At 47.7% G+C, this 20,427-nt stretch overlaps 1 protein-coding gene across 2 annotated transcripts in view; it reads left to right on the forward strand.

Moving 5' to 3' along the window:
- The window catches only part of LYN (LYN proto-oncogene, Src family tyrosine kinase), an 87,075-nt gene continuing 66,648 nt past the window's right edge, over positions 1-20,427 (forward strand). The window contains exon 1 of one of the 2 annotated variants that reach the window (XM_083187110.1): positions 1-236. The gene's annotated coding sequence lies outside the window, so the exon portion shown is untranslated. The remainder of the gene's footprint in view (positions 237-20,427) is intronic. The other variant, XM_083187109.1, reaches the window with a different exon arrangement.

Genomic DNA, 20,427 nt, shown 5'->3' on the forward strand with positions numbered 1-20,427 from the left:
GTGTAGCTGACAATCCCTACCAAGCCCTGTTCTTGTGATAGAGATAGTTCCTCATAGTGACCGGCTGCAGCAGGGGAAGGGGCGACCGCTGCTGCTCCCTCTCTGTGCCAGGCATTCTCGCTGCAGGACTACCGGACAGGGACACCTCGCCTTCCCATTCCATCCACACCTTGCTGCCTTCTATCCTGGCTGCTCCCGGCCGCTGCAGGGACTCGCTGTAACCAACAGATCGAGGAGTAAGTAGCTGGAGCTCTGCGCCCTCCCGCGTGGTTATTCTGTCTCTCGTTCTCTGCCTGGGCACCTGTTATGCGCCCCTGTGATTGTGCCATTGCTCTGCTGAATGGGAATCCACGTATAACGTGTGCTGCTGGGAGTTGCAGTGAGACGAAAGGGTTAAATGTTCTCTCTCTCCATGGTGGCCATTCGTAACAATTGTGTTGCTCTTTACAGTCTTTGATGCTAATTCGGATTATTCTGGTTGATGGTTGGGAATACACAGGATTTTGTGTAGAGAATGTAGTTGTTTTCCAAATATCTTCTTATACATTTGTGCTTCCATTAGTGCAAGCTGGGATATGTATGGGACAGTATGTAAAGATGGATGGAGGGGACTCCTGTTTGCCAAAAACTTTACTTATGCATGTCAATGACCAAAAGAAAGTCTGAAAAACACCTAACATTGATATATGAACAGTTCCTGGTATACACTTCTTCATGCTTAGTTATGTGTGAAAAGCAGAAGTACAGTCGAGCATAATTTGCCATTGTAAATGACATATAGCTGTACACTAGTACCATATGGCCCGTTTTTACACGATTTCAACCCATCGACTCGATAAATCGTGTGAAAAGTGCCATATCGTATGTGATTTGCCTCCTATTCTAATCCGATGCATCAGATTGGATTCCGAGACCTCCATGGCTGCCACAAGGATTTGTCGGATCCTGCAGCCATGGCTCTGATCACATATGGTACAACATACGTGAAATTACCATATACGGGGTATCGTATGGGATCCTAGCCGCCGGGGGCCCAGAGGGCTCCTGCCGAGGTATCACATGCGAGGTTGCATGCGATACCTCGGTGTAGTGTATGGTGGACATTGTTTAGTGGTCCCTATATTATATGCTTTGAAAACCCTTCAAAGTTTATCCATTGCCTACTCACAATGGAGGACATAATTGTTATTAAATAGAAGTAAGAGAGATGGTAGAGGTATGAGGTGCTGTGTGTCTCATGCATCACTGATAAAAATGGCTACCAGCACTTGTGGGAGCCTGGTTAGGAAGGCTTTCATATGGTAGAATGTGTTAATAAGATGGCTGTTAATAAATTGATTGTTTGAAAACAAAGGGGTTTATATATCTAACATCGCGGACGTGCTGTAGAATTTTTCAGTGACATTGCAGCAGAGATAATCATTTTGTGGGGAACGTTTTTCAACTCTTGGAGAGAGAGGGGAGAAGTTGCCCCATGGTTAAAGCAGCTAAACCCAACCAAAGTTATGGCCACAATATAAAAAGTCCAGTTTGAGCACTTTTTTCATTTCATTCACTGCCCCAGGGGGGTGCGAGCCAACATGCCGGCACTGACAGCGGATCATGTGCGAATGGAGAAACAATTGAATAGGTCTGTTAGGCACCGTCTATTGGCAGCCGGCGCCAACAACAATTGAATCTCGCCCTTGAATCTTAAGTACGCATCAATAACGAGTGCACATCAATAACGAGTGCACATCAATAACGAGTGCACATCAATAACGATCTAGTTTGCGCAATATAGTAAGTTTCATTCATATAGCGCACTTTCTCCAACAGGACTCAAGGCGCTTATACACAAAATTGTTATTCAAAATGTCTTCCAGTGTGTAGCCAGCTTCAGAGTTGCTAAATCCTCCCCTTTACACAATCCTTGCTATGTACTAACCTTCTACAGGAACAGCGCTTTCATAATCTCCATTATGTATTTACAGTTTCTGCAGGGACAGCATTGATTATCCCATGTACTAACAATTTCTACAGGGATAGGTCTGTCTCTCCCCCACACATTGGTAAAGTCTTTTGTTTTGAAAAGCCCCCTTTGCAGTGGGTGCCGGACGGGGTCCCGACAGTCATTTACCCAACGTCGGGATCCCGACTGTCAAAACACCCACAGCCGGGTTCCCGACGGCCACCTTCTATTTTCCCTCGTGGGGGTCCACGACCCCCATAGAGGGAGAATAGAATAGGTGGCGAGCGTAGTGAGCCACCGTGCCCACAGCGTGGCGAGCGCTGCAAGCCCGCAAGGGGCTTTGTTGCGCTCACCATGCTGTCTGAGTCCGGCCAATCGGGATCCCGACGTCGGGCTAATGACTGTCAGGTTCCCGACTGTCGGACCCCTATACCACACCCTTTGCAGTAACCGATACTGGGCATATGCATAGTGTTAGTTTGTGTAATGCCTCAGTGCTGGACAGAGGCTACGGGAGATGGATCCTATCAAAAATCTCCATAACCATATAGCTGATAAGCTTTTTTTGAGTTTGGTAAATAGGGATCAAGCTGAAGTCTCCATGGACAATAATAGTTCCTGTGATCTGTAGCGCTAGTTAGCCTTTTTTCTGTGAAACCTCTATGCTGTTGTTACATAGCAGGTATACATACAATGATGCACAGAATGTACTTCCTGCAAAGGTTTCTGAAAAATACAATAGGCCCAAAACTGATAGCTCATACCCCTTTCACATCGCACAAAATGACCGGGTTCATGTCGATTTCTTGCTGGTTCGACCTGGTAATTTGTGCGATGTGAAAGGGGTTACCAGTTACAGCTAACCGGTAGCAGCACAGCAAGACCAACCCGGGAAAAAAGAAGGGTTGTTACCGGCTCGTTGCTGTGCAGTGTGAACGGGTTAAAGGGGTCGAGCAACCCGTTTCCCGTTCACACAAAGGAGGAGGCAGGGCTTGGAGCACTGCCTCCTCCCCTGCCCCCGATGCCGCTCCCCCGCTCCCCCACATGACCTCAGCGAACTGCCAATATTGCCGGTTCACTTATGCAATTGGGACTGATCCGTTTCAAAGTCCCGGTGCGACCCTGCATTTGCGGTCTGAAAGCGGCATTAGTTGTCGACCTTAATAGGGTCTACCTAACGAATGCAGCCCAAAAGTGTGCCGTTGTCGTACTAATATCCTGCCGCAGTGGAAATTCCCACGCGGGAATTTAATACCTCCCTATATGTTATTTCCAGTATGCCCATTCTTATGTAAATAGTTAATATAACAGCACTATTATATACAACTTCCAGGAGTTTCTCTAGCTCCTACTTTACCTGTTTTACCACATTCTTATCAGGCATTATAAAGAGAAGTAGCTGTGTGTTACATATACGGTGGCACAGATGAAATAAAACTTTCTAAGGCCTTTCCTAAGAAACGTCATTGTCTCTTGGCCTCAATGAGAATCAGGTCTGAGTAAGCCTGTAATGGTAAAAAGGGCAAACAATGCAACGTTATACAAACGATGATGTATGTAAATATTTGCTCGCAGTGCATCAGCCAGTTTCATTTTGCCGAATTCTCTCATGATTGTTATTATTATTAATATTCTTTTCTGTGGATGTGTAAACAACTTTTAAGCAGTAAACTTAGGGGGGTATCAAAGTTTGTAGAGAGGTACATTTGTGAAAGATAAATGACTAGCCAATCAGCTTCTCTATTACATTTTGCAGCCTGTGTTTGACGTTGACAGTTAGGAATTATTTGGTTGGTACTTAAGCTCTTCTAATTTTATCTCTTTCCAAGCTTTGATAAATACCCCCCCCCCCCCCCTTAGTTGGGGTGAGTTGCATACTGACAGTGAGCTATCGGTGCTGCTTGCGCCGCCCCCCCCCCCCCCCCCCCCCAACACTGAATACACCTAATAGTTGTTGTTCCCACTATTTAAGTAATAACCCTATTACACCAAAATTCCAGATCTGACTCGGTATTTGGAACACGGTTCCAAGCCAGGTCGGATCCGGGATTTGCACCATTTACACTGTGGTACTGACCCGCAGTGTAAATGGGGGCGGTGCTTGGAGGATGACATCATCTCCATGCGCCTGGATTGCTGCACCGGAGCGCCGGACCACTGCGCTGGGGGCAAGCCCAACACCAAGGTAAGCTGCTGGGCTGCCCCCAGCCTCCATGCACCTCACTAGCCCCATCCGTAAGGTGATTGGATGCTGCCGCACACAGGCTGCACAGTACAGCAGACAGCAGTGGAGGCTGTGTGCACCTCCACCCAACCTTCATACTGACCGGTTGGGCATCCTCATTGCTGTAAACAGGAGCCGGGTCAAACCTGGCATACCCGATTATGCTGCCCACTACCCAGGTCCTGCCGTTTTCCACCCTGGACCTGGGTAGAAGTCCCATGTAAATGGACACGGGACACGGTGTAAAGAGGTATTAAATGCTTCCGAAATGTGCCTTGATTTCTGAAATTGATGTAACTAGTGCCCGTCTTTGTTATATACTCTAAATCAGGCATGTCCAACCTGCAGCCCTCCAGCTGTTGTAAAACTACACTACCCAGCATGCCTTGCCACCGTTTTGCTATTAGGGAATGCTAAAACTATGGCCAGGCATGCTGGGATGTGTAGTTTCACAACAGCTGGAGAGCCGCAGGTTGGACATTCCTGGTGTAGATGGACAGACAGACATTTGACAGCCGTGTTTTCTTTCATGAAAACATCCCACAATGAATCGAATCCTACAAGTCGGCAAATGTAGTTGGAAGATAGATACATATCAACACTCTCAGCCTGCGTGTTACTATTCTTTGCTAAAACGATGCACGTGTTTATACCTGATTAATATCAGACAATCATACTTATAAAAAGTTGGGGGGATGTGAGCGAGAGGAAAAGTGAGCCGAGCAGGGAGCCAAGCTGGAAGTTGCAAGAAAAAAAAAGCCCATTATAATGAATGGGGAGCCACTGATTGGCTGAGAGCTTTCAGCCAATCACTGACTGCCCATTCATTTTTTTTTTGCTCTCTGTATTCTTGCCGGCTCACTGGTTTCCCCCGCCGCCTCTGTGTCCGCCACCCAGCTGTCCAGCTTCCCTTGCACGCTTGCGGCGTCCACCGCCCGCTGCATCTCTGCGTCCGCCGCCCGGCTCCGGCTGCACATAATATTTAGCAAATCTTATGTGCAGCCGGTCTGACCTCCCGAATCTGATCCGATGCGCAAGGGACCACGCATCGGGTTGGACAGGATGTCTACACATGCGATTTTGGGTGAAATCGGGCTCAAATCATATAGTATATGGGGGCCTTTAGTTCCATAGGACTTGTAGTCAGGAGCTGTAAATGCTGTTGGACTAAGTAATGCCTGTCTGCTCACGCAGCTATGTATGTAGTGAAGCTGTTATTGCTCACATATACAATGGAAGTATGACTTACTTGCCCTGATTTATTGGCTGCACTGATTGGTAATTTTTTTTAGCTTTCGGCACTGGTGGGGGATTGCTGTATGTGGTATAAATGGGTCTCAGTCAAAGTTTACTATTACTAAACAACAAAACATCTCGGTCAAAAAAATAATGGAATGGGGTCCTGAAAATAGTGGCGTAACTAGATCTTTGTGGGCCCCATATCAAAAGTTAGTACTGGCCACTATGTACCACCCGATGGTGAAAAAAGGTATATAGGACGTTACTTTGACAGGGAAGGTGAGCCCCTTTCAGCTGTGGGCCCCATAGGAGCTTCCTTCCCTTCACCTTCACCTTGCCTGCAAATAAGCACTTAGTGCCGATGTACTAAGCTTGAAAAGTGATAAAATGGAGAGTTATAAACAATCAGCCAATCAGCTCCTACCTATCATGTTACAGTCTGTGTTTGAAAAATGGAAGGTAGGAGCTGATTGGTTGGTGGCTTATCACTCTCCATTGTATCACTTTTCACGGCTTAGTACATATCGCCATTAAAGAGCAGCTGTCATCCATATCCAGGGAAATAGCCATATTGTGGGATGGACATATACTCAGGAGAATGCAGCCTATTCATTAAGTTCCCATTGATGGGAATGGCTTCTAGTGTATGTTGCACGCCGTCCGGGTGTCCCTGCACCCGGACGGACGGCGAGCACAGCGTCATCTGACGCTGCAGACGCAGCGTCATCTGACACGGCGGGGGACGCTGCCGAGCAGCGTCCCAAGCCTCGCTCGGAGGCTAAGCGTCGGGGCGTTGCTAGGCAACGTCCCCGAGCTTCCGCCCGGCAGCCAGCAACGCGCGCGCCTGACGTCAGTCAGGCGGCGCGAGATTTGAATAAATAGCCGGCGTCTGCTGGGCACAGACGCCGGTTATAGCTTTATGCACCCTGTGCTACCTGCTATCACTCTCCGGTCCCCTGGGTCTTTGGTCCCAGTTCTCCTGGCTGCAGATCGCCATTGCAGCCTGCCTGGTCTCCCAGCCTGTCAGCTGTGTTTGCCTGTGGATCCCTTGATTCCAGTTCTTCACCAGACTCCTCTGCTGTATTTCATCGTCAGCCCGTGAGCCTGCAGTGGACCCACTATCTCCATCTTCCGTGGGTCACGTAAGTGCTCCAGTGGAGCTCTGGTCTTTATCTCCTTCGGTTCTCTGGCCCTCCGTGGCTAAGCCCCTCCGCGGGCCTGTCCTTGGTTATTCTCTTTTATATTCTTGTCCCCGTCTTCTTGTATATGTTCCCTGGCCCCCGTCTGTCATTAGTGTTCTGTTTAGGCAGGAGTGTCACCGTTGTTCCTGGTCCCTGCTTTGGGAGTCACAGTCCCTTTTGAGTATTCGTGGGGACTCCCTTCTATCCGCTGGTGTCTGCGACTAGGTCGCACTCCCCGTCTTGGCCTGGTGCCGGCAGTTAGGGGCCAGTTTCCAGTTAGGTCCAGTAGTCAGCTTGTCCTCTTGAGTGTTCCCCGTGGCGATCGCTTACCCCTTGTCATCACATAAGACCTGGCTGCATCGGGGTCGGAGCGGGCTTAACTCGCTCCTTCGAACGCGGCGGCCACAGGTGAAGCCTAGCTCCGCAGGGGTTTGCCCTCTGCCTCGGGGACTCAACAGAGAGAGTGTAGGACCCGCTGTGGCCGTCCTAACCAGGCGGTCCCGGCTGTGGGCTCACGCCTTATCATCTCACCGTCTGGAACCCGTATTGTCCCTGGTACCCAGGCCAGGGCACCGTAACATTATAACCGGCCATAAAATTTAAAGACAGACTATATTTGGTCTTATAAGTCCTCCTGTTGTTTTTTGGGTGATTTCGTATTATGAGTACCACTCCCCAGACTTTCTCGGATCAGCTCCAGGGGCTTACCCAGATGGTGCGGGAATTGTTGTTAAAGGTGGCTTCACAAGAGCAAAGGATGAGGCCCCCAGAAACAGGAGGTTCAGACCCCAAGATGAACCTTCCTGATCGGTTCTCTGGGGATCGCAAAACTTTCTTTAACTTCAGGGAGAGCTGCAAATTGTATTTTAAGCTCAAACCGCGCTCTTTCTCGTCCGAGGCCCAGCGTATCGGTTTAGTAATATCTTTACTGCAGGGTGACCCCCAGACCTGGGCCTTTGGACTGCCTTCTGACAGCCCAGCTTTGTCTTCGCTTGACAGTTTTTTCAGTTCCCTTGGGTTGTTATATGATGACCCCGACCGGGAAGCCTCAGCAGAGACTCATCTCAGGGCCCTTAAACAAGGGAAAGACCCAGCTGAGGCTTATTGTACTGAGTTCCGCCGATGGGCAAATGACTGCGGATGGAATGATCCCGCGTTACGCAGCCAATTTCATTGTGGTCTGGCTGACGAAATTAAGGATTGTCTCATTCAATACCCCGCTCCTAAAACTCTGGACAAATTAATGGAATTAGCCATTAAAATTGATCGTCGCCTCCGTGAGCGGAGGTCTGAACGGGGCTCTCTCACCCGGGTGGTTCCTTTTGTATCGGTAACCCCTGAGGAAAGTGAGGAGCCAATGCAACTTGGGGCAGCTCGCATTTCCCCGGAGGAAAGAGCTCGCCGACTGAGTTCAGGACTTTGCCTATACTGTGGGTGCAAGGGTCATATTCTAAAAAATTGTCCCAATAGGCCAGTAAAAGGCCGGGCCAAGTGAACGAAGAGAGGGTTCACTTCGGCCTTCAGCTATTTTCCTCTCTAGATTCGTTACTAGTTCCTGGCTACATATCCTTTCAAGGATGCAATTGGGCTGGGTCAGTTTTCATTGATAGTGGTGCGGCTGGTAACTTTCTCGATGCTGCCACCGCCCAGAATTTGGGGATTCCCCAACTTCGGCTTCCTGTGCCCATTACCCTACGGGGTTTAGATGGAGGGGTGCTCTCCAATGGGGCTATTTTATTCCAGACTCCTCCTCTGCAGTTGACCATTGGTATTTTTCACCAGGAGGAGATTACTTTCCTGATAACTTCTTGTCCTTCTGTGCCCATCGTGTTGGGCTTTCCATGGTTGAGAAAACACAATCCCACCATTGATTGGCATCTGGGGGAAATTACCCATTGGAGTCCCACTTGCCAGCAACAGTGCCTTCAGATCGCACTCCCTGCAAGATCCACCTCTTTAGCAGGGGTCCCTGTCCCTTACCAAGATTTTTTAGACGTTTTTTCTAAGGGCAAGGCCGACAGTTTGCCGCCACACCGTCCATACGACTGTGCCATCCAGTTGGTTCCCAACGCTTCATTACCCAAGTGCAGGCTTTATGCCTTATCAGTCCCGGAGACTAAGGCTATGGATGAATACATCAGAGAGAGTCTTTCAAAGGGTTTTATTCGGCCCTCTAAATCACCTCTCAGTGCCGGTTTCTTTTTTGTAGAAAAAAAAGACGGTTCCCTGCGGCCATGCATAGATTTCCGTGCTCTCAATAAGATTACGGTGAAAAACACCTATCCCCTTCCTTTGATTACAGTCCTTTTTGACCAACTTCGATCTGCTACCATCTTTTCCAAAATCGATCTTAGGGGGGCTTATAACCTCATTAGAATCAAGGAAGGGGACGAGTGGAAAACGGCGTTCAGTACTCAGACGGGGCACTATGAGTACCTGGTAATGCCGTTCGGCCTCTCCAATGCCCCAGCCGTTTTTCAGGATTTTATCAACGACGTCCTTCGGGAATTCTTGGGGAAATTTGTAGTGGTCTATTTGGACGATATTTTGATTTTTTCCCGAGACTTGGACTCGCATAGGACACAGGTACGCCAGGTTTTGCAGAAGCTGCGGGAAAATCAGCTTTTCGCTAAGCTTGAAAAATGCGAATTTGAGGTGACCCAGGTTTCTTTTTTGGGGTATATAATTTCTTCTCGTGGGTTCCAAATGGACCCCAAGAAATTACAAGCCATTGTGGATTGGGTTCGGCCCACTAATTTAAAAGCTATCCAGCGGTTCCTTGGGTTCGCAAATTATTATAGGCGTTTCATTCACGCCTTTTCGTCCATTGTGGCACCCTTGGTGGCTCTGACCAAAAAAGGGGCGGATCCATCATTGTGGAGTCCTCGAGTAGAACAGGCCTTTGAGACGTTGAAGCAGGCCTTCGTTTCTGCTCCAGTTCTTAAACACCCCAACCCCGATCTACCATTTGTGGTAGAAGTTGACGCCTCTGAAGTAGGGGCCGGGGCGGTCCTCTCGCAGAGAGATCCAGAAACACTACAGTTCCACCCTTGTGCATATATGTCCAGAAAATTTTCTCAAGCTGAGTCCAATTATGATGTGGGCAACAGGGAGTTACTTGCCATCAAGTGGGCCTTTGATGAATGGCGTCAGTTACTGGAAGGAGCTGTTCATCAGATTCTGGTCTTAACCGATCATAAGAATCTACAATACATTGAATCAGCCAAAAGACTGAACGCTCGCCAAGCCCGTTGGGCACTCTTCTTTATGAGATTTAATTTCATTATTTCTTATGTCCCTGGATCAAAAAACATTAAGGCAGATGCCCTTTCCAGATGTTTTGTTCCTCAACAAGAAGGTGGGATCAAGTCTGGATCCATCATTCCTTCATCCTGTATCCATGCCGGAGTTAGCCAGACCTTGGAGGGTCTTCTCCGGCAAGCTCAAGGGCAAGCTCCAGCCCAAACTCCGGAGAATAAACTGTTAGTTCCTCCTTCATTGAGACGCAGAGTGTTGGCAGAATGCCATGATACTAAGATTTCGGGTCACCCAGGAGTGTATAAAACCCTTGCTTTATTATCCCGAGTGGTCTGGTGGCCAGGGATGGCCAGGGACAGCAAGGACTTTGTCTTGTCTTGTCCTGAGTGTGCCCGACATAAAGTTCCACGTTCTCGACCATTGGGAGAGTTGTTGCCTTTGTCCGTCCCAGGCAGGCCTTGGTCCCATCTGGCCATGGATTTTATTGTGGGTCTTCCAGTCTCATCACACTGTCAAGTCATTTGGGTCGTCATCGATAGATTTTCTAAGATGGCGCACTTCGTGGCTTTAAGGCAGTTGCCCTCGGCTAAAGAGTTGGCCACGCTATTCCTTCAACACATTTTTCGCCTGCACGGATTTCCCAGTGATATTGTGTCCGACCGGGGTCCACAGTTTGTGGCTCAGTTTTGGAGAATGTTCTGTGCTGCCTTAAAGGTGAAGATCAGCCTAACTTCCGCATTCCATCCACAGGCCAATGGACAAACAGAACGCCTTAATCAGTCTCTTAAACAATATCTGAGGATTTTTGCTTCCAAACTTCAAAATGACTGGGTTAGTTTCTTGCCGTTGGCCGAATTTGCGTATAATAACGCACAGCATTCAGCCTCTAAGACGTCGCCCTTTTTTGCAGTCTACGGATTCCATCCACGGGCTAATTCTCTGGGACCGAATGCCTCTGGCTCTTCTTCGTCAGCTGCCTCTCGCCTCAAAGTCGTATGAAGGAAAGTCCACTTGGCCCTTAAAGAAGCTGCTTTCAGAGAGAAGGTATTCTCTGACAAATCCAGACGGCCTTGCTCTTTCAAAGTTGGTGACTGGGTGTGGCTATCCACCCGTAATATAAAGCTTCACCAACCATCAGCAAGGTTAGGGCCTCGGTTCATTGGGCCTTTTCGGATTGTCAGGAGGGTTAATCCGGTAGCATTCCGTCTTGCTTTACCTAAGTCCCTCAGGATTTCGAGTACCTTTCATGCTTCGCTTCTTAAGCCGGTGGTGTTTTCACAGAGATTTCCTCGCAGACTGAGGAATGGCTCCGCCCCAGTGATGGTGCAGGGGCAACAGGAGTTCCGCGTGGAAAAGATCCTCGATTCTAGACTTGTGAGAGGTTCCTTGCAGTTTCTGGTACACTGGAGGGGATTTGGTCCCGAAGAGAGGTCCTGGGTTTCCGATGTAGATTTGCATTCACCCAATCTTAGGAGGGCCTTTTTTCGGCAATTCCCCGATAAACCTGGTGGGAAAGGGTTGTTAACCCTTCCTCAAGGGGGGGGTACTGTTGCACGCCGTCCGGGTGTCCCTGCACACGGACGGACGGCGAGCACAGCGTCATCTGACGCTGCAGACGCAGCGTCATCTGACACGGCGGGGGACGCTGCCGAGCAGCGTCCCAAGCCTCGCTCGGAGGCTAAGCGTCGGGGCGTTGCTAGGCAACGTCCCCGAGCTTCCGCCCGGCAGCCAGCAACGCGCGCGCCTGACGTCAGTCAGGCGGCGCGAGATTTGAATAAATAGCCGGCGTCTGCTGGGCACAGACGCCGGTTATAGCTTTATGCACCCTGTGCTACCTGCTATCACTCTCCGGTCCCCTGGGTCTTTGGTCCCAGTTCTCCTGGCTGCAGATCGCCATTGCAGCCTGCCTGGTCTCCCAGCCTGTCAGCTGTGTTTGCCTGTGGATCCCTTGATTCCAGTTCTTCACCAGACTACTCTGCTGTATTTCATCGTCAGCCCGTGAGCCTGCAGTGGACCCACTATCTCCATCTTCCGTGGGTCACGTAAGTGCTCCAGTGGAGCTCTGGTCTTTATCTCCTTCGGTTCTCTGGCCCTCCATGGCTAAGCCCCTCCGCGGGCCTGTCCTTGGTTATTCTCTTTTATATTCTTGTCCCCGTCTTCTTGTATATGTTCCCTGGCCCCCGTCTGTCATTAGTGTTCTGTTTAGGCAGGAGTGTCACCGTTGTTCCTGGTCCCTGCTTTGGGAGTCACGGTCCCTTTTGAGTATTCGTGGGGACTCCCTTCTATCCGCTGGTGTCTGCGACTAGGTCGCACTCCCCGTCTTGGCCTGGTGCCGGCAGTTAGGGGCCAGTTTCCAGTTAGGTCCAGTAGTCAGCTTGTCCTCTTGAGTGTTCCCCGTGGCGATCGCTTACCCCTTGTCATCACATAAGACCTGGCTGCATCGGGGTCGGAGCGGGCTTAACTCGCTCCTTCGAACGCGGCGGCCACAGGTGAAGCCTAGCTCCGCAGGGGTTTGCCATCTGCCTCGGGGACTCAACAGAGAGAGTGTAGGACCCGCTGTGGCCGTCCTAACCGGCGGTCCCGGCTGTGGGCTCACGCCTTATCATCTCACCGTCTGGAACCCGTATTGTCCCTGGTACCCAGGCCAGGGCACCGTAACAGTGTATTGTTATGTTGGGTTCTCTTCACTGTTATTTAAACATACAAAATGACTATAGTGTAGGCAACAGCTGTAATAATATGTAAAATCATTTATTAATATTGTTTCTCGCAGTGATACAAACGTGGGCAGTGCCAATATTCATCAATACAGTAGTTGTCTTCCTGCTGCTCATCAACAGTATCTCATTTCACAGTGGTCTCTCGTCTCTTGGTCATGTGCAGTGGAATGCTGCTTGCAAAGAGTTAATATGAAATAGGCATGCTTGAAAGATGTCTGCCCATAGAGCCTGATTTAGGGATGGATAGTATTGCACAGTTGCTGTGTCTTTGTAAGCGGCAGCTGTGCTATAACATGCAAAAGCAGCAGGAGATTTGTAGTAGGGAGATGCTCACTCCAGGCATTTGTGATCCGGTGCTGCATACAAAGATGCAGCATTGGATTATTAACATCGGCCATGTGAGTTACCCTAAAGTTTCTCAGAATGAAAATGTGAAAAATGTGAATTAAAGGGTTTTGGGTATTTTTTTATGAAAACTGCACCACAATCCCTTTAATACATTTCAATAAAATGTGAAAAGGGTTTGAAAATACCCTTTTCCTTATTACTTTAGTAATAAGGCATACGATGGTATGCGCTGAGACGCGATATCGCGCGATATTGTACAATGCCATACAATTTTAAAATTGTATATGGCATACAATGCCATACAATGCAATGCGATGCGATTAAACATTGTATAAGCACCCTAATGGGTGGTTACAATGTTAAATGCACCCCCCCGCCACCCCCCCACTATAAACGTGAACCCGAAGCGTGGCGAGCCCGCGACGGGCGGCGGTACGTGTTTTCCGACCTTTTCATACCCCCACTATCCATCGGCGTGGAGTTGAGAATAGAAAGTGTGGCGAGCGCAGCGAGCCACCGAGCCCGAAGCGTGGCGAGGGGACGCAGATACCTGTGAAGGCCGCGAGGGGACTCCGCTTCGGGCTCCGCTTTGGGCTCGCCACACTTTCAATTCTCAACTCCACGCAACTCCACGCAGACGTGGATAGTGGGGGTATGAAAAGGTCAGAGGACGCGTACCGACGCCCCTCGCGGGCTCGCTGCGCTCGCCACGCTTCGGGTTCACGTTTATAGTGGGGTGGGGGTGCATTTAACATTGTAAGCACCCATTACGGTGCTTAAAAGCACCCTTAAGGGTGCTTATACAATCTTTCATCGTATAGGGGCAAAAATCGCGTCGCATGGCATGCGATGCGATTAAAAAATTGCGCGATGGAAATCGGGGGCGCCGCTATAATACACAAGTACCAAAAATAATGTTGATAAATAGCTCCCTAAAGGGGCATACACACATTGAGGTGTATTCTAAGCATTTTTGCTAAGCTATTTAGGGTAGGGGATTTCCCGGTGGGATCTACATTGCTCACAGAGAGCCCATACACATGCAGAGATGTGTGCTAAGCGATTATACTTAAGCATCGCTATTGCTCGGGTGTTACACACTGAGCGATCTGTGCTTACTTTCCAAGGGACAAAGGGTCAGATGTATCAAGCTTCAAAAGTGATAAAATGGAGAGTGATAAACAACCAGCCAATCAGCTCCTACTTGTCATGTCATAAGCTGGGTTTAAAAAATAACAGGTAGGAGATGATTGGCTGGAAGTTTATCACTCTTCACTTTATCACTTTTTGAAGATTGATACATCTGGCCCCTAGTCAGATCGCTTATAAAAGAGCACAAAATTACTGTGTGTGTATGCCCCCTTTAGTCTTTATTGAATAAATGTATTCAGCTTTTTGTATCTGTCTGGGACAAAGTATGAAGAAAAGTGTAGTGTTGAACTATGGGGTTGTATAGCTGTACTACATCGTCTTACATTTACAAACATCTCCCCAACTGTTTATTTTACTTACTTCTTATTTACTTAATAATGATACACTGAAGGCTTTTATTGTTTGTTTTTTTACATCCTCATTCGCCACAAAACATTTGTGAACCTTTTACACCATTTTCACACTGCAAGTGCAGTGGGAAAGCAGCATTAGATAGGTCTTCCTTCTTGCATTACTTTAACCTGAAGTGAAAGAAAATGAATCTGATACTGCTTTCACATTGCAGAAATGGGTAATGACACGGTATTCTTAAATGGGACTTTAAAACGGGTCTGAGCCTTGAGACCTTTCACATTGCAGGTGAAAACCGTTTTAAAAATCATTTAATACCATTAAAAATTCAACCCGTTTAACCCCCAAGGGACACGTTTCAAGCCATTGAAATAGAGCCATTCACACTGCCTAAAAAACGGCTTTAAAACATGTAGGACTCTGCTTTTTAACCGTGTTGAAATACCGGTTATCTTTAACCGGTAAATCAACTTTGGCACTTTCACATTGCAGCCTTAAACGTTTTAAAATGGGAAAAAAAAAACGGCAATATACCGTTTTAAAAGTGCAATGTGAAAGGGGTATTAGAGGAGATGGTTAAATATTTAACTTGTTTACATTTTTATCACATTGGGCTGTTGTAGGGGGCCAATGGTCTTTGTTATAGAAAAGGCTGAAATAAGGAAATCTTTAAACAGTATGAGAAGTATACAGGAATACAGGATGTTTTGCCCAGTCTCAGTGGAAGTATTAATCTCAGGAAAGCCACCATAAAGAACAATTGAGCCAGTGGTGTAAGTTTGTCCAAGTTGCCCGGAGACTAGATGCATTTTGGTGAAACCCCACCACACAACGTTATATAGCTATCCTGCAGAGGCTGGTCAATTTGTGCCCGGTCAGTCAGTCACTGCCTTTGGCACACCCGAAATCATTAGCAACACACCTGCATTTTCAACCGCCATTGCGAATGATTGGCAGTTAGCGACCCTTTCGCCATTTTCTTACATTCTAGCATGGGGAAATATTACTTTCTGGTAGGGTGATGTCTTTCTCTTGCAGTCCAATGCAAATTTTCACATTAGCGGTCAAGACTGAATTAGGCCCAATGTGTTTTTTGTTTTTTTTTGCAGATATGTTGTAGCAAATTTCATATGGCCATTTTTATCTGATTCCTGAAACTCAAAGTTTTATTACAGCTACACCACTGGGTGTGTAGCTTATATTACCAGTCTTGTGCCCCAGAATATTCTAGTTAAAACCACAAACTTGGGCCAGTACGGACGGTGTAATGGTTAGCATTACTGCCTCACAGCACTGTGCTCAGGGGTTCGATTCCCACCATGGCCCTGTGTTGAGTTTGTATATTCTCCCCATACTTGCGTGGGTTTCCTCTGGGTACTCCGGTTTCCTCCCACAATCCAAGAATATACTGGTAGGTTAATTGGCTCCCACCAATTAACCCTAGAATGTCTGTGCGCATGTACATGTGGTAAGGAATATAGATTGTAAGCTCCACTGGGGCAGGGACTGATGTGAGTGTTCAACTATACTCTGTAAAGCGCTGGGGTATATGTATGCGCTATATAAGAAACTTATAATAAATAAATAAAACCTATATTTTTATTATATTCAAACACACGTCAATGAGTTAGAACCTACTAATAATTTCTGTAGATGTTCGCTGTGGACAGTTACTGTGCTTAAAGTGGAATTGTGTGACATTACCACTTTGTTACTACTATGGTCCTGATTCAGACCTAACTGCTTGGCTGCGAATCTTCAGAGCCCAGCGATCAGGTAAACTCTTTGCGCCCCTGTGCACGGCATACATTTGCAGCTGTGCGCACAGGGGGAAAACCATTTGCAATCACTCACCATCAATGGCCTGGCAACACCAGCTTTTACTGGGGTACTCCCTGAAACCGCCAGTGTACCGCCCCAAGACGCCGGCCTCCTGTCACCCAACTTGTGAACGGCCAGCGGCGGCTAGCCTATACCCTAGCCAGGCTTCCTCCAACCTACATAGAGTGACCTGTAATGAAACCTGGTCTAGGAGTCAGCACTAGAAGACACAATGGGCCTGATTCAACATCAATCATGCGGGGACCAATGGTGCAGCTTTGTGCATGCGTATTGGTGACTATATGCATGTGCAAGGCCGCCGTGAAAACACCTTCGGGACTATGACAGTCGCCGAGGCATTTGTACAGAGGGGGGCGGACAGGGGATGTCAGCCTCTGCCCCGCTCTCGGCCATTTACGAGTCAAAAAAAACTCAACCATCAAATGTTTTTTTCCGGCCGTGCACTCGCATGGGAATGGATGTGTGAGTGGTTCAGGGGGTGGCGGGGGGTGGCCGTTCATTCACCCAGCATCGTTTATCTGCTCACCAAGTAGTGAAAGAAGGCTTCTTAGCGAGCGTACTTGAATCTGGCCCAATGACTGGTCTGCCTTATGAAGTCGAAATAAAAAGGCAATAGCTTGCTAAAGGCAATCTGTACAGTGACACGACTTTATATAGCAAATGGGTGGAAAACCCAATATTTGTCCTGGGCAGTACTGCTTAACTTGATAAGCACAACCTGGCGGCAGTACACATGCAGTGCCGAGAGCCGGTCAGTAGTCATGCACAGTACAGAGTATTAGACATTGCAAAAGTGTTTTTAACTTGCACTGTAGGAATTGAAATACATATGTAAGGGACTAGTTATCCGATTAAACTACATTATTGGTTACCCCCAATTTACTCTCAATATTAAAAAGTGATATCATTTGTGTGTGTCCCGGGAATTTTTTCATCTTTGTTTGGTAGACATGTAGACATGTCCTATTTTGTGGGGGTTTTGTTATACAGTTTGTGGAATGAGAGATTCAGGTCCTTCCGATTTCATAGATATCTTTGAATTTCATTATTGATAAATAAAAAAAAAAAACATCCTGATGATCTCTTATTTAGTTTTTAAGATGATGTAGTTTGGAGTCCAGAAAGTCCTTTATCATTAGCTTCCACTTACTGAAATGAAAATGTAACTTTATTGTAGGAAATATAAAAATTGTAATCAATCTCCTAAACAGAAAATGATTTAGTTGTGGATGAGTAATTTGACTTGGATTCTGCGTTAGAGCATAGGATCATTACAGTGGTACAGTATGATTGATGTGGAAGATAGGTGATGATCAGTCTTGGCAAGCAGCTTGTAGTATCCTACTCCTCTTACCATTCTCTAGTATTTCTGGACTTTGTACTGGACCTTTTCATCCACTTTCTTACTTCCTGGACACTTTTATCCAAGCTACTTCCTGGGGACTTTCATCCACCTTACTTCCTGGACAGTGGCCTTTCCATAGCGGTTTGCAGTGACTCTTGTTTATCTCTTTCAACAACTAGTTAGGATTATCCAATGGATGATTAACTTTTATATGTGAAAAAAGCCATGAATCGTTAATATAGGTCCGTTATATAATATATGGAGGTAATAGCATTGCCTGCGGATGGCTACGTTTCTGAGTGATTGCTGTATATGTGGAATGTACTCTGTCCATGTTCCTCATCTGCATCTCAATGCTTTTTTTTGTATTCCTGCCCTTCCATGCATGGTGCAGTCTAGTGTATAATGTGCTTTTTTTACATTCACCACAGTTTCGTAGACATCCAGAGTTAATTATTAATGTACAACAGACACTAGTTGCTAATTGATCACTACGCTGCTATGAGTAATCACTCTTTCCAGTTTGCTTGCTGTATAATGAAACCCGGCATTGTATTATTATACACTAAAGGGGGAGATGTTGCTGAGCGATTTTATGCACTGGGACCATTAATATACCTAGCAGGCCCTTGAACCCAAGACCAGGACAATTGAGCGCCAGTATTCCTCCCTAGATCTAGAGGAGGCCCCGGCCACATCTCATCGGCCCAGAGGACCGCAGCCAAAGAAGGGGTGAGATGGAGGAGGGAGGCTGATGGCCCAGCGGCATGGTGCGGCACCCCCCCCCCCCACCCTAATACAGACAGCAGGTACCCCCCACGGCCCGCGAACACCCAGTGCCCTGCTGGGGAAGCTCACGGGAGAAGAGGTATGGTTCTGCATCAGGCCAGTAATGTGGACTCCAGCCCAGGGAGGGCCCAAGCGCCATCCGCTGGCACCCCAGTCTCACAGCCTCATTGACTCTCTCTGACTACCCCCCTCTTCCTGCACGCTGGCTCTCCACACCCCCCCCCCCCCCCCCCCCCAGCTGCAGCCAGGGCCCTGACACACTACCTCCCCTACAGCCTTAGGATCCATCCTGCTGTGTGCTGTAGGGAAGATGCCTGTTGAGCCCTTCTGCTGCTGTGAGTAGCATGATCAAGATGGCGCTGCAAATGGCTGCCTAGGAACTTTGCATTCAGCCATATGTAACCCAGTGTCTCCCCTGTCTCGTCTCTGCTTGTATTGTTGCCTGCCTGACTGCTGCGGCGACCAGTGGGGCCGCTGATGGCTGCCTAGGCGCTGGGCTGCTTGGCGGGTATATGTTCCCTGTGTGATAACTGTACTGACTCTACTTGTATTGTTGCCTGCCTGTTGCTGATGGCTGCCTAGGCGCTGGGCTGCTTGGCGGGTATCTGTTCCCTGTGTGATACCTGTACTGTCTCTACTTGTATTGTTGCCTGCCTGACTGCTGAAGCGACCAGTGGGGCCGCTGATGCTGCCTAGGTGCTGGGCTGCTTGGCGGGTATCTGTTCCCTGTGTGATACCTGTACTGTCTCTACTTGTATTGTTGCCTGCCTGACTGCTGAAGCGACCAGTGGGGCCGCTGATGCTGCCTAGGCGCTGGGCTGCTTGGCGGGTATCTGTTCCCTGTGTGATACCTGTACTGTCTCTACTTGTATTGTTGCCTACCTGACTGCTGCGGCGACCAGTGGGGCCGCTGATGCTGCCTAGGCGCTTTGATGCCCAGCAAATATATGTTCCCCGCCTATATAATCCCCAGGATTAGCGTATATATGTATGTGGTTGCATATCTGTGCTGTCACTGTTTAACTGTTACCTACCGGTTGTTGCACAGCGATTCAAATCCAATTCCTAGTATACACAAGTACACCCAGCCAATAAAGCTGATTCTGATTCAGATTCTGATCATTGACAAACAGTTGTAATGAACATTAACAAAAGTTTGACAAGCAAAATGTTGACCTGAGAATGGTCGACACACGAAAAGGTCAACATGAGTTTTGTGGGGGTTTCTCTCTTCACTTTCCATACTTGGACTGTGAGAACAGTAATCTGTGTGAGCGCAGCAGTAGCGGACTGAGGTGCCGGGCCTGAAGCATGGGGAGCGAAGCGCTACACTAATTGGGAGTCCATGTGTTCATGTGTCGACAGACATCAAAAAGCTTGTGTCGACCTTGTCCGTGATGATATTTTGTCAATGTAGACCCTGTGCATGTCGACCACTTGCCACTGTTGACCTATTTGGTGTCATCCTAGTTACTGTCTACCTAGACACTGTAGAATTTATAATCCGGATCCGGAAACCCCTGGTGCTTTGTGACGTGCTAAATGTTGTAACTTTGTATTTCAGCTTTCCCAGTGTTGCATATTGTGAAACCTGTAAGACATAATGACCTCGTCCACTTCTAGTAAATGTCGCTCAGCCAGTAAAAGTACTTCTCTAATTGTTCCCCATCGAATACAGAATAATATGTTAATATGAGATTGTTCTATAAAACGCAATGATCAGCATGGGCCTTATTTTGGTTCATTCTTTCTGACAAAATCCTTCTTAGATGGGCAAAACCATGTGCACTGCAGGTGGGGCAGGTGTTAGTTGTACAGAGAGAATTAGATTTGGGTGGGGTTTTACTTCAAAGTGAGATCTATATTGCAGTGTAAAAATAAAGCAGTCAGTATTTTCCCTGCACAGAAACAAAATTACTCACCCAAATCTAATTCTCTCTGATCATGTTACATCTGCCCCCCCCTGCAGTGCACATGGTTTTGTCCATCTAAGAAGGATTTTGTCAGAAAGAATGAACCAAAATAAG

Source organism: Crinia signifera, chromosome 5, assembly GCF_055691185.1.
Source record: "Crinia signifera chromosome 5, ASM5569118v1, whole genome shotgun sequence".
NCBI classification, from domain to species: Eukaryota; Metazoa; Chordata; class Amphibia; order Anura; family Myobatrachidae; genus Crinia; species Crinia signifera.